The following is a 13,927-nucleotide window of genomic DNA, read 5'->3' on the forward strand; positions in this document are numbered from 1 at the left end:
CCAAGAAAAGGAAGGATCCCACTCCACCAGCCAAGAGAGGGAAGGATCCTACTCCACCAGCCAAGAAAGGGAAGGATCCCACTCCACCAGCCAAGAATGGGAAGGATCCCACTCCACCAACTAAGAGAGGCAAGAGGTCCCCACCAACCTCAGTGGGAAAGGAGCCCTTACCTCAAGCTGAGCCTGGCAAGGTTTCCCCTCCAACAGCAGTGGGCAAGGAGCCCCTACCTCAACTGAGCCTGGCAAGTTTTTCCCTCCAACAGCAGTAGGCAAGGAGCCCTCACCTCAAGCTGGGACATAGCAGCCCTCACCTCCAGCTGGGACATAGCAGCCCTCTCCTCCAGTTGGGACACAGCAGCCCTCACCTCCAGTTGGGACATAGCAGCCCTAACCTCCAGCAGAGGGCATGTAGGCTACCCTCCAGGGACTTTTGTACATGGAGCCCCCTCCAGAACCAGTGGGCAAGTCCCCCAACTCAGAGACTGTGACCCTGCACTCCCAGCTAATTGTCATGGGCATGGAGCCCCCTCCAGAACCAGTGGGCAAGTCCCCCAACTCAGAGACTGTGACCTTGCACTCCCGAGCTAATTGTCATGGATCCCCCTTGTACTGCCATTTGATGGAGTTTGTTTTGACCAATGACTTTGTGTTTCACCACTGCGCATATTAGTTGCTCAATGTTCACCAGTAGCACATGGTATGTTTTGTTCAGTTTAGCCGCCTATGGGCTTTGACATGGCATTAGCCATTGCTTTCTGTATTCAGTTTAGCCGCCTATGGGCTTTGACATTGCATTAGTCATTACATTCTGTATTCTGCCTATTGGCTTTGACATGCTGTATTCAATTTAGCTGCCTATTGACTTTGACATGCTATTAGATATTCTGCCTATGGGCTTTGACATGATATTATATATTACATTTTGTATTCAGCTCCGCTGCCTATTGGCTTTGACATGATATTATACATTGCATTTTATATTCAGCTCAGCTGCCTATGGGCTTTGACATGATATTATACATTGCATTTTGTATTCAGCTCAGCTGCCTATTGGCTTTGACATGACACTAGACATTGCATTTGATATTTAGGTTAGCTGCCTATTGCCTTTAACTAGACATTGCATTTGATATTTAGGTTAGCTGCCTATTGCCTTTAACATGACATTGCATTTGATACTTAGGTTAGCTGCCTATTGCCTTTAACGTGGAGTTAGATCTTGCAGTTGAGAATCCAAGCTGTATTTTTCCAAGCTGTGTTTTTGCACCAGAGAACCAAGATGTTTTTCTCACAGTAGCCTAGACATGATAAGAGAGAGTACATGGGTGTTGTTTTCTTCGCTTGAGCTTGGGAACAGGAGTAGTCTTGGAGACCTGGCCAGTCTCCAAAAGGCTTGCTCAGTTTCCCAGGTCTGAGAGGAGGGGGCACACCTTTGTAACAAATGTAACAGGCTGCAGAGGGTCAGATTCGAATCTGCCGGACCTCGTGCTGGAGCTTGGCGCCAGCTGCCAGCAATCCCGTGTGGGTAGATGAATCTCTTTCTCGCGGCTGACAGGGGTCATCAGCTTGCAGACCTTAGAAAGATGAAGCTGTAGATAGTTTCCCACACGGTGAAGTATTTGTTTTGCTTTGCATTCAATATCTTATAAATATAACCTGCTGTGTATATTGCAAACTGATATATTTTGTTTGATTAACGCGGACTTGAAAGCTACTAATTCGTCATACATAAAAATTGGGGTTGGGGAAGAATTAACAACAATAAAAGTCTTCTTTGACCTCAGAAGTGCATTTCTGGTGTGTTATGTTAGTGCTTAGAAACTAAATAAGAGGAAAGCACTACAATTGGTACCAGAAGTCGTGGGGTCGGTCATTAAGAGGTGATTAAGAGGGTGTTGACGAGTTGGTAGATTTCTAAGTGCACACTTTAAAAGTGTAATTGTTTTTGTTGTTTGGAGAATTACAGAAATTGTTTTTTTGGGAGAATCACAGTAGCACGGCAGACCATGTCTGAGAATGCATGTGTTGGTAAACTGCCCGATGGTGCTAAGAAAAACTGTGAATTGTTTTCTGTTTGGAGAATTACAGAAGCACAGCAGACCATTTTTGAAAATGCATGTGTAGCTAAAATGCCTGATAGTGTTTTGAGAAATAATTTCGGTTGTACATATGTAGAAAAAGTGTATTTTGGAAGTAATGATGACAGAAAGGTCTGGATACCTTTATCTGCTTACAGAGAAATGCAGGAGAAATGTAGGAAGTTGGAACATGAAAATAGGAATTTACGTGAGCAAATTAGCCCGACTGAAAGTTATAAAAAGGCTGTTTTTGAAGAATCTTTCTTGTCCCATTCCAGTAATGAGGGGGTTAAGACAGCTCCGAGCTGCACTGAGTTTTCGTGTGAGCCAGGGTTTTTGGCAGTGAAAGCGCATTCCTTAACTGATAAGATGGACGAGAGAGACCAGAATGTGATTTACGAGTTACCGTTGCAAAATGCACAAGTAAAAGGAAAGAGTTTCATTAGCTTGTTTGATTTTTGGAAAAAGAATAGCCCTCATTTGAGAGAAATCCTAACACTTTTGTATATGGTCACTGTGAAAAATTATATGCAGTTGCGCGCTTGTGATTTGGCAAATGAAATAATGCAGACTTTAGGTTTCTGCGCAGTGCAAGAAGGAAAAACTGATGTACATGTAAATCAAGAACAAGGAAAGAAAATAGTGCCCCTAGCTAGAATCATACAATGGATCTGGTACTTGCAAGACAGGGCTAGAGTACCACAGATAAAAGAATTACCAATGAAATTGTGTGCACCATTTGAATTCGTGTCCACTAAAGATAAAAAGCATGTTTGTTTTACTAATGATTCATTGACTGAAATGTTGTTTTCTGGCACCGTAGAAGGAACAGCGTTGTATAATGTGTGTCAGATTTTAAAGCAAGAGCTACGTGAGATGTGTCATTTTTACGCTGATTTTTGGTTCATTGCTAATGTTTTAGCACCTAACTGGCTCAATTACCTTGCAGATGTTAATGAGAAAAATTCAGAGAGAGAAGTGTACACCCAGAATTCTGCCTTAGTGGGGATGGCTAAGTGGGTGCCCCAGAAATGTGAACAGCTGAGAGAAAAAGCCACTTACAGGTGGGCAGAGATGAGAGAGATGCACATTCCCCTAGTTTTGATAAAAACTGTGCAGCACGCACAAAAGCAATCTGTCATGCAAGCAGTCACAGAGCAGTTGGGGAGAGGAAAGTTACCAGGACAGGAATGGCAAAGTGATCAGGTTTTAGGGAGAGTGATTGCTGCAGATTACCAAGGAAAAATCGAAATTATGCTGATACCTAGAAAAGAATCTGATTCATTCAAACAAATTGGAGACAGAATGGCCCAAATTGACAAAAGTGCAGTGAATGGAGGTTTGGTAAAGAATGAGTCTGCTCCAGCCCTTCTGACAGTGCAAGAAAAGGGAAGCTGTGGCGCAGCAGATAAAAACCTCAGTGCTGATGTGTGGGCTGAAGCCCCAAGTGATCCTCCAGAACCTGCAGTGAATATAACAAAGGGCCCCAAAAACGTCCTGCTGATTATAAAACAGGGAAAGAAAGAGGAAGGGTGCAGTTTAAATGAAAAATGTTATTTGCAAGAAAAGTCATACTTGTTTCTTTTGCAGATCCTACCACGTTTCGCCACTGTCCCTGAGTGTGCTGTGTGGTCCCCTTTCCGGTGTGTGCGTGTGGGGTCGGGGAAGGGACCGAATCCCCAACCTGAACCTGGCTGAGTAAAGTGCCAGCACCATGGATCCATTTTGCGCAAACTGCGCCTTCAGTTCAAGTTCAACTTGTTTGATTGCATTCTTCCACTGGAACTAAGCTGTGTTTTTTTTTTTTCTTCCCTCTCATATGGAACTCTGACTTTTGCTTACCTTCCAGAAAACCTTTCAGGTGGACCGTGCACCTTTACATGAGCAGAACTCATGCCACATCAAATTGTTAACACTGTTGGGTTAGAGACTCATTCAGAGTATAAAAATTGCCCAGTCTTTTCTATGTAGATGTATCTGATGTGAAAGGTTATGAAATCAATGTGTTAATTCACTTCTATTGCTTTACAGGGATTGCTTTGATCATTCAAATCTGACTTGCTGATAATGTTGTGTGTTTTTGTTTAAAACAGGAGATATGTGAAACAAAAATTAATTGGTCAAAGGGCGGAATGTACTGCCATTTGATGGAGTTTGTTTTGACCAATGACTTTGTGTTTCACCACTGCGCATATTAGTTGCTCAATGTTCACCAGTAGCACATGGTATGTTTTGTTCAGTTTAGCCGCCTATGGGCTTTGACATGGCATTAGCCATTGCTTTCTGTATTCAGTTTAGCCGCCTATGGGCTTTGACATTGCATTAGTCATTACATTCTGTATTCTGCCTATTGGCTTTGACATGCTGTATTCAATTTAGCTGCCTATTGACTTTGACATGCTATTAGATATTCTGCCTATGGGCTTTGCCATGATATTATATATTACATTTTGTATTCAGCTCCGCTGCCTATTGGCTTTGACATGATATTATACATTGCATTTTATATTCAGCTCAGCTGCCTATGGGCTTTGACATGATATTATACATTGCATTTTGTATTCAGCTCAGCTGCCTATTGGCTTTGACATGACACTAGACATTGCATTTGATATTTAGGTTAGCTGCCTATTGCCTTTAACTAGACATTGCATTTGATATTTAGGTTAGCTGCCTATTGCCTTTAACATGACATTGGATTTGATACTTAGGTTAGCTGCCTATTGCCTTTAACGTGGAGTTAGATCTTGCAGTTGAGAATCCAAGCTGTAGTTTTCCAAGCTGTGTTTTTGCACCAGAGAACCAAGATGTTTTTCTCACAGTAGACTAGACATGATAAGAGAGAGTACATGGGTGTTGTTTTCTTCGCTTGAGCTTGGGAACAGGAGTAGTCTTGGAGACCTGGCCAGTCTCCAAAAGGCTTGCTCAGTTTCCCAGGTCTGAGAGGAGGGGGCACACCTTTGTAACGAATGTAACAGGCTGCAGAGGGTCAGATTCGAATCTGCCGGACCTCGTGCTGGAGCTTGGCGCCAGCTGCCAGCAATCCCGTGTGGGTAGATGAATCTCTTTCTCGCGGCTGACAGGGGTCATCAGCTTGCAGACCTTAGAAAGATGAAGCTGTAGATAGTTTCCCACACGGTGAAGTATTTGTTTTGCTTTGCATTCAATATCTTATAAATATAACCTGCTGTGTATATTGCAAACTGATATATTTTGTTTGATTAACGCGGACTTGAAAGCTACTAATTCGTCATACATAAAAATTGGGGTTGGGGAAGAATTAACAACAATAAAAGTCTTCTTTGACCTCAGAAGTGCATTTCTGGTGTGTTATGTTAGTGCTTAGAAACTAAATAAGAGGAAAGCACTACACCCCTCCAGAACAAGGGGTCAAGTCCCCCAACTCAGAGACTGTGACCTTGCACTCCCCAGCTAATTGTCATGGAGCCCCCTCCAGAAAAAGTGGGCAAGTCCCCCTCTTCAGCTGAGGTGCCCCCCACCCCCCTTTCCCCTGAGTTGCCTGGCCATTCCCAACATGATGCCCCTGCACAGTCTAGTGCGGATTACGTCAGGGAACTAGTTGGGCCTTGGACTGTGCCCTGTGGCCATGTGGGCCTTTTGTACTCTGGACTGGCCACTTGCCTTTTCGGAACAATGAATCATGTGTTTTTTGTCATATGGACAATATGGTGGTTGTTTGCATCCAATTACACTATCAGTTCTGGAATACTGTAGTCCTTGCATTATTGTGACGTGGGTCCTGTGACATTGTTTTTCCTCTGCAGCTGGTTGTGTGTATGGTGTGTGTGTGTGTATGTGTGTGTGTGTGTCTGGTGTGTGTTGTGCGTGTGTGTCACTCTCATTTTCCTCCCTCCCTCCCTTGTATACAAGGCAGCTGTACTCACCGTCGTTGTCTTCGTCGGCGTTGGTGTTCCAGGTGGAGCATGGCATAGAAGAGCATGGGGAAGGCTTTAAGTTCCGGTTCCATGGCGGCGTTGATCTTCTCTGTGTCTCTGATGGTGAGTCTTACGTCTTTTGTGTTCTGTTTCCACCAGGCTTTTGATGGCGTTGGTACCGCCCCGGAAATCGTGGCAGTTTGCAATGTCTTAATATCGTGGGCTGTACTTTGCCTTCTGCCTGACTGTTGATAGCTACCACTGTGGTCGGAGGTGTTAACACTCTGGCGGTTGATGTGGTACATTGGCTGTCTATGGAAGTAATCACCGCCATGGTCATAATTTGGCGGTAATTACCGCAAGCCTGTTGGCGACATCACTGCCACTTTAACAGTCACTGCTAATTTCATAATGACCACCTATGTAACCTTCTCGTTTGTGGGAAATGAATCAAACAGTTAAAAAGCAAAAACGACATGCTATAAAATTTCCAACAACAGTTAAGGGTGCAATGAACACAGACAGGAATTGTGTAAAGATATTCAGTGTTATGGGAAAATGTGTTTTTGCCTGCAGGACTGTTTGCCTGACATCGGCCCAGAGTACATGGGCCACAATGCCAGCTATCAGCTTCAGTGTGGCAGTCTGATACCTCTGCTGGTGACACAATAAGGCAACGGTAAAACAGTGAAGATGCGTTTTAATGACACTGTTTACAGTATTATTCAAAATCATTTTTTAATTCATAATTGATAGAATACTCAACAAAGCACCACATGCCTATATGTATTGTTCCATGAAAGGTAATTTTTTTGCACAGGGCTATATTCTTTTTAAAAAGAAATAAATGAAATGCTCCACCCTGTCATATATGTCAGTATTAACGCTCTTTCAGCCCAATGGGCATTGCACTTGTTAAGCAGTGGAGGAGCTCCGAGTGGTGAGGGTTGTTGAGGGGAGATGTACACAGGAGAGAGAGCAAGCAGCCATGAAAGAGAGAGAGAGAGAGAGAGAGAGAGAGAGAGCAAAGAAAAGCACAGTGCATGTTGGGAATGGGGTTGGGAAAGAAACCTTAGAGGGAGGGAGCTGGAAATACATGTGTCCTGATGGAGTGCTTAACCAAAAAATAGTAGTTTCCTAAAAGTTAGCAGTGGAAGAACACAAGTCAGGAGGACGGTAAAGAAGATATGTTCCAGAACAGGGAGAAGCACAAGATTGACAAGGAAAGCCATCAAATAGGAAGCAAGGAAATGAATGACAAGCCGACCAATTGTAAGCAGTGCTGTAAGCAATGGGCAGGCTCTAAAGCCTTGTAAATTCTTAGTGGCCCCACAATAGATGTTTTGCAGCAAGACAGTTTGTGCTGTCTGGTAGGCTCCATCTAACAAGGGGGCTGAAGTGTAGGGAGTTCTGACATATTTGACAAGTGCTTTAAGCGCACAATGAAATTAGCAGCTCAATTTATGAATATTGGCAAAATGGCAGTGTCTGCTGAATTATCGCATTAGTATAATCGGGTGTGCCAGAGATAGAGGTGTATTCACAGCATGAAAAATGCAGCCTTCCTAGCTTTCACAAGTGAGTAAACAGGCAAACTATATGCTTAATGAAAACATTTGTTCTTCACAGCACAGGATGCAGAGCTGTATAAAATGGGCATTAATATCGAATGTTTCAAAGTAAAAAGCTGATGCATATACTGGTGAAATGAAATTAAGCTTTAAGCAGTTTCCCATTAAGACAAGGAAACTTACAACGTGGCTTAGTAATGGACTCCATAACCGCATTGCAATTCAGGCTACCAACGTACTATTCAAGAATAATTACAATATGGCCTTAAAATAGTCGGTCATATTGCACTGGGTGAAAAACTCCGCTCCGCTGGTGGAGTTTGTGGAATTCAGCAACTCCGCGTTCCACAGAGAACGCAGAGATATCAACAGAATCTGCACACCACAAAGTATCGGATTTTTTTTCTGTTTTTACCCTGTTGGCGCTCTTTTTCTGTCATTTTGCGTATGCAGGATGTGAGATGAAAGACTTCTGCTCTTTCATGATCACAAATGAGATTTTGTACCTGCGCGTGAGAGTTAGCACCATGCCAGTGACTTCCGGCTCATCTTTTTTGATGTGGGTGAGCGTGAGTGAGCGCGATCGACTGCTGCTGCAAAAGTAGCTCTGAGCCCTTCAGTAGCTCTCCAGCCCGGACAGCGCTTCACACTCAAATAGTTCACCTCCCACTTTTAGTTTTCAGACCTGGAGATGGTCTCGGCCTTTCAGTAGCGCCACATCTGGTACCAGACGCCCATTCTACACCATCCACTAGCTCCTTGGTATAAAGTAGCTTCCCATCCTGCCTGAACTCCCAAACTTGTACTAAATCCCCACCACACTTGCCTTCACGGCCTCCATATCCTACAGTTGCTCCATCCTGTGCTAACTGCCCGACTTCTCTCAGCCTATAACAGCTCACCACCCAGCAGGGTCAGATTGGGATCACAATTAGCACTTCTTAAAAAAGAATAGTGGCCCACATTCCCGGATCCTGCCCTTCAATGAAAAACACTTTTCATTGGACTTATTTTTATAGAAATGTTTGACAACTTTAGTATTTTATAGCTTATAGAGCCAGTAACATGGGTACAAACTAAAACCACTGCATTTTGACTAGGAGGCAACATGAAATATAATATAATGTTTCAAGGGCCTCAACACCTGATCTGATGTGTATTCTAATGTCCGGTCCCGTACGAAAAGGAATAAAATCATCTGAATCCAGCATTTGTCCCCTAATCAGTATGTACTTTGAAAAGTAAACGTAAGGCAAATGCACTTTATAATGATTTTTAAAGCTGCCTTAATAATAATGCATGACTGATCAAATTAACAAAGACAAAACAGGCATTGTAAAAAAAATAAGGTTTTTATATAAAAATATTCCTCTTTAATTATCATGCTACTGCCTTTGCCGAATTGTAAAACATGAACAATGGCAGACAGCTTTTTTTTTGTTAATAGTTTTATTTAGTATGAATTTGTCCCAAGGGCACAGAAGTGATTTACATGAGCACCAGCTGCATTATAGTAGATCAAATTCGTTTTTATTTTAGGCCTCGGGAAATTAAGTGATTTGCCCAGAATCACAGGATGCTGAGCTAGCGCTGGGACTTAGTTCCCAAGTTCCAAAGTTGGCTGCACTGGTCAAGATGGTCTCACAACAGCTAGGCCTATGCAAAACACACCAGAGTCCCCAGACTCACACCCCCCCGCCTAAACCAAAGACACTGGGGCTGCCGTAATAACATCTCGCCCCCAGCAAAGCCCCTGTATACGCCCTCCCTCCCCATCCACGAAGGCCTGAATGTGATGTGAAGGTCCGGTGGGGAAGGGGCCAGGGAAAAGACACTGCTTTTGGACTGGGCCAGGCCCCATAGGGGTAAAGTGAGAATGACCCTACAGCCAGAGCAACAACTGGCCCCAGGAAGGCTGCTTCCCACTCACCCCATCCCCAGCCCACTATAGCCTGAGGGTTGTGGCCTGGCAAAGGAGGAAAAAAGCAAAGAGCAAAGCTTCTGGAGTGGCTTCAGAAGTTGGGGTGCAATGGGGTCTGAAGTGAATATGGTCTATAGGGCATGCCACCTGCCACCACCCTCCTTCCCCGCCCCAGCGAGGCTGTTTTGCTCTTCCTGTCCCGCCTCTGTTGAGAGCCTGGCAGGTGAGGAACACTGCTTTTGGGGTTTTGGCAGCCCCACAGGGACCAAGCTCAATTCTGCAATGGCAGGCATAGTGATGCAAGCCACTGCCCTGACAGCCAGCCTGCCCCACATTCCAGTGCCCTCGTGGAGGCTGGCAACAATAGCAAGGCTCTGTGGGCTGGCTGACTGAGGGCTTAAAAAGATCCAGCCCACAGATGATTCTTAGGCGCTGGCCCATTGTCCCATGCCCGACTGCCCTCCTTCCCAATCCGACCCTACCACCCAGTATTAACTCCATCTTCACTACTAGCAATCCTAGCCTAATATGTTGCTCCCGGGAGAGCAACTAGACCCTACCTTCGGGGCAGCTAGCACTTTGAACAGTAAGGGCCGAGCCATCTCTCTGTCATTATCCTTGCCGGATGTGAGATGAAAGACTTCTACTCTCTCGTGATCACAAACAAGCTTTTTTACCTTCTCGCAAGAGTTAGCGCCACACCAGTGACTTCCAGTGCACCTTTTTTGACGTAGGAGAGTGCAAGTGAGCGCAACTGACTGAGGCTTAACCTGGCGAAGCAGCTCAAAACTACAACTTCAAGTGAACAGTCTTCTCTAATTGATCGTTTGCGTTGATATTGTTGTGTGGGGAGTACATTTTTTTCCCTAACAACAGGAAGTGCCCCAGAGACTCCAACTTCCTGTTCCTGTCCAGCAGGCTCCTCCGACTGCTTTGTTCATCTCCTGGTCACTTTTCGCTTAGATTTCGAGCTGGATGGAACAGTTTGTATCCTGGATATCTCATTGGATTTAAGGCCTGTTGTATTTGAGCTTTCATAAGTAAGTTAAAAACACTTGTATAAGGGGATTATACAAATAGTTTATTAGATACGGGTATGCCCGAGGGTTTATCAGTACTTTCATTCCTTTTTTTAAATTTATGTTGGTGGGTGGCATGCATTTGTGGCATAGTTATATTTTTATTTGTCGTTTTTGTTCTACAACGTAAAAATGTTTAACAGTGTAAGACATTTGCTCTGTTTTGTTTTGTAAATTTGCAATATTCATTAAATTGAATGTTAATTTTAAGTGGCGTAGCCTGCTAATGTAATAGGCCTTCCAGCTGTAGGCCCAGTACTAGTCATGGGTGCATGATGAAAAACAACTGTAGTGTCTTTGGAACTGAAACAGTATGGATGACAATGGATTAAAGGTAACAAAATGTTGTTTCGTGGTATTTCACTTTTTTTTAGTGCAAACAGTGTACGGGGGTTATACAGTACTTAATGCATGCCTTTATATGATGTGTGCTGCTGTTGTAATGTTTTCTAGTCCCTTTAATTTTAGTTTTTGGAATTACTAATACTGACTTAATGGTGTTTTTTTCTCCTGTACCAATGCCTTCTTTGTCTGGTCAATGGATGAGAGTGTTTGTCATAGGCCACCATTTGTCTTTGTTCCCCATGCCATGTGGCCAGGGGCCCTTTTTGGGTGGTCAAAATTATAGTCCTATATATATATATATATATGTTTTTTTCTGTTTTCCATTAATCCTGCTTGTTGTTTAATGTGGCTGGTGGCCATTTTGTTTAGGCAGCCAGTGGCCCTGCATGTGTTTTTCTTTGTTGTGGTGGCCATACCTCCTTGCTGGTTGTTGTTTGACATGTGGCTAACGGCCATTTGTGTAGGCAGCCAGTGTGCTTTCGGGGTGCATGTGTTCTTCTTTGATGTGGTGTCCCTGCCTCCTTGCTGGTTGTTTGACCATGTGGCTGGTGGCCATTTTGTGTAGGCAGCCAGTGTGCTTTTGGACTGCATTTGTTCTTTGTTGTGGTGGCCATGCCTCCTTGCTGGTTGTTGTTTGACATGTGGCTGACGGCCATTTTGTGTAGGCATCCAGTGTGCTTTCAGGCTGCATTTGTTCTTCTTGTTGTGGTGGCTCTGTCTCCTTGCTGGTTGTTGTTTGACCATGTGGCTGGTGGCCATTTTGTGTAGGCAGCCAGTGTGCTTTCGGACTGCATTTGTTCTTTGTTGTGGTGGCCATGCCTCGTTGCTGATTGTTTTTTGAAAATGTGGCTGGCGGCCATTTTGTGTGTTTATTCAGGCTTAATAGGTCAATGACGCTTATTACTAAATGTACTGTATGAGCATTTTTTAAAATATTTTATTATATACTTTTTTTTTTGCATTTTTCACCTCCAGCACTCCTTGCCTCCCAAATCCCTGTGGTTTTTCAAGCTAGTCCCCTTCCCCTAATACATCAGCATTTGTCATCTATTTTAAATTTTTATCCTTTTCTTCTAAAAGCTTTCACAACCTTTATTTTATTTAATCTTATAATATCAGTCTAATAATAATAATAATAATATTTTTTGTAAAAAAAAATTCTTGCTTTTCGCAAAAAAAAAAAAATTACATTTTTTAAATGAATTTTTTCCCCAATTTTCCCCATTAGTCCCATGTCTGCCATAGGCGTACAGTTGCACTACATTACATATCATTAGATTATTCAAGGATTATTATTATTCCATTTGTCTCTAGCACCTCCCTGAGTGACACATGTCAACTTGATGCAGACAGATGATGCTAACAGTTACATTCTGTATGTTGTAGTTGTTGCTCTTTCTTAAACTTCATGACTATGCATGCTAATGAAAATGTTGGTGTGTTGTTTTTATGAATGGATACTCTGTTTTTCATAATTATTATAGGTTTATTTAGGTAACTATTCTATGATAATGTTTGTTTCTACTACTAATGCGACTGCAACAACAATGCCACGTTTCACTGATCCTTTTTGCATGTTTATTTTAGGTGCACAGAGATAAAGAGACATCATCCATAGCACTGCCAGACAGGAGGCCTGTGCTCAGCGTGACGCATGACCACACTTACGACCACACGGACATCTCTTCAGCTGCAAGATCAAAATGAATCAGCACTTTATACCACCAAATTACAGCATACCTGAAGTACAACAGGAGGTGGATGAGGGTGATGATTGGTCAGACTCAGGTCATGGTAGTGTGTTAGCTGACGAACTGTTGCGTGAAACACCTAAGTCTGAGGACCAACTCTACTTCCCTGACTAGACCTGGGGCACCACAGAGCTTTCTACTTTATACTGTGAACATCTTCGAGAAAAAAATAGCTAGCTATGGGAACCTTATTATTGTATATTGTTTGTTTCTGTCTAAATGACTAATGAACTGCAACTGTTCTAGGCACATGTATAGCCGAATTCTAGATGGAGAAGTATGCATTGAAGAAGCTCCCAAACTCACCACTATAACTTCAAGAAGATTAGCGAGACAATGCCTGCCTCCATTTTGTGTGTAAGCGTTTTGTTTGTTCCCTAGCAGGACTCCCCCAGACATTTGATTTTCAACTTATTGGCCAATGTGTGTTTCGTTTCCTGAATGGAAGAGGATCAGCAATGTGACACTATGCTTGATTGGAACAGGTAAGTATTGCTACATATGCCTCAATGATTGATAGGACGGATACTTGTTTCAATGCTGAGAATTGAGATGGTTTGTGTGACTCATGTGTAGTGGTGGCAGATAGTGATTGTGGGTGTTTGTATTATTTAAGTATATTACACTGGCTTGTGTTTGCATCGTGATCGATTTACAATGTTGTTGGCATAAAAATAATAATCGGTGATAATTTTTTTCCTCAAGGTGATTTTTTCCCCTTCCCTTTTCACTCTTACCGAAATATGTTTGCTGGTATTTTCACACTGCTTTGTTTCCTGATGCTCTGCTTTCTGGTTCACATTTGTCAAAGAAGTCCCGACAAGTCCATTTAGCTAACAAACAAAAATCTAGTCCAGAAAATAAAAAATACTCAATGTTTCTCTGGTTGTTAAACAGTTATTGGTCGCTCTATCTCAATAGGGTCGTGAGACTGTGACTCTCGGGAGCAGTTGGTATGGAGTTGGACATAATAATCGTTAATCCAAGTCTGGACTGGAGTATGTTGGAAGGAATCAGAACGTGATTTAACAACTTAAACAACTGCCAGAAGAAGGAAGTTATGAACTTCATGGAAATCAACAGGGGTGATGTAAGAGGTCTATTCCATTCTGTGCACTGGTGGTGAGAGGTGCGTCAATTACTTGATTTGGGAATTGCAGTGCTGCTGCTGTGTGTGTCTGCTAGCTGGTTCAAACTTGAAAATATGTGGTTGGGTGGGGGCATGTTGTAGGAAACAGGAGGAGACAGGCATGTTATAGATGATAATGTCACATTATGCAGTGCTC

This window comes from Pleurodeles waltl, chromosome 3_1 (assembly GCF_031143425.1).
Source record: "Pleurodeles waltl isolate 20211129_DDA chromosome 3_1, aPleWal1.hap1.20221129, whole genome shotgun sequence".
NCBI lineage: Eukaryota > Metazoa > Chordata > Amphibia > Caudata > Salamandridae > Pleurodeles > Pleurodeles waltl.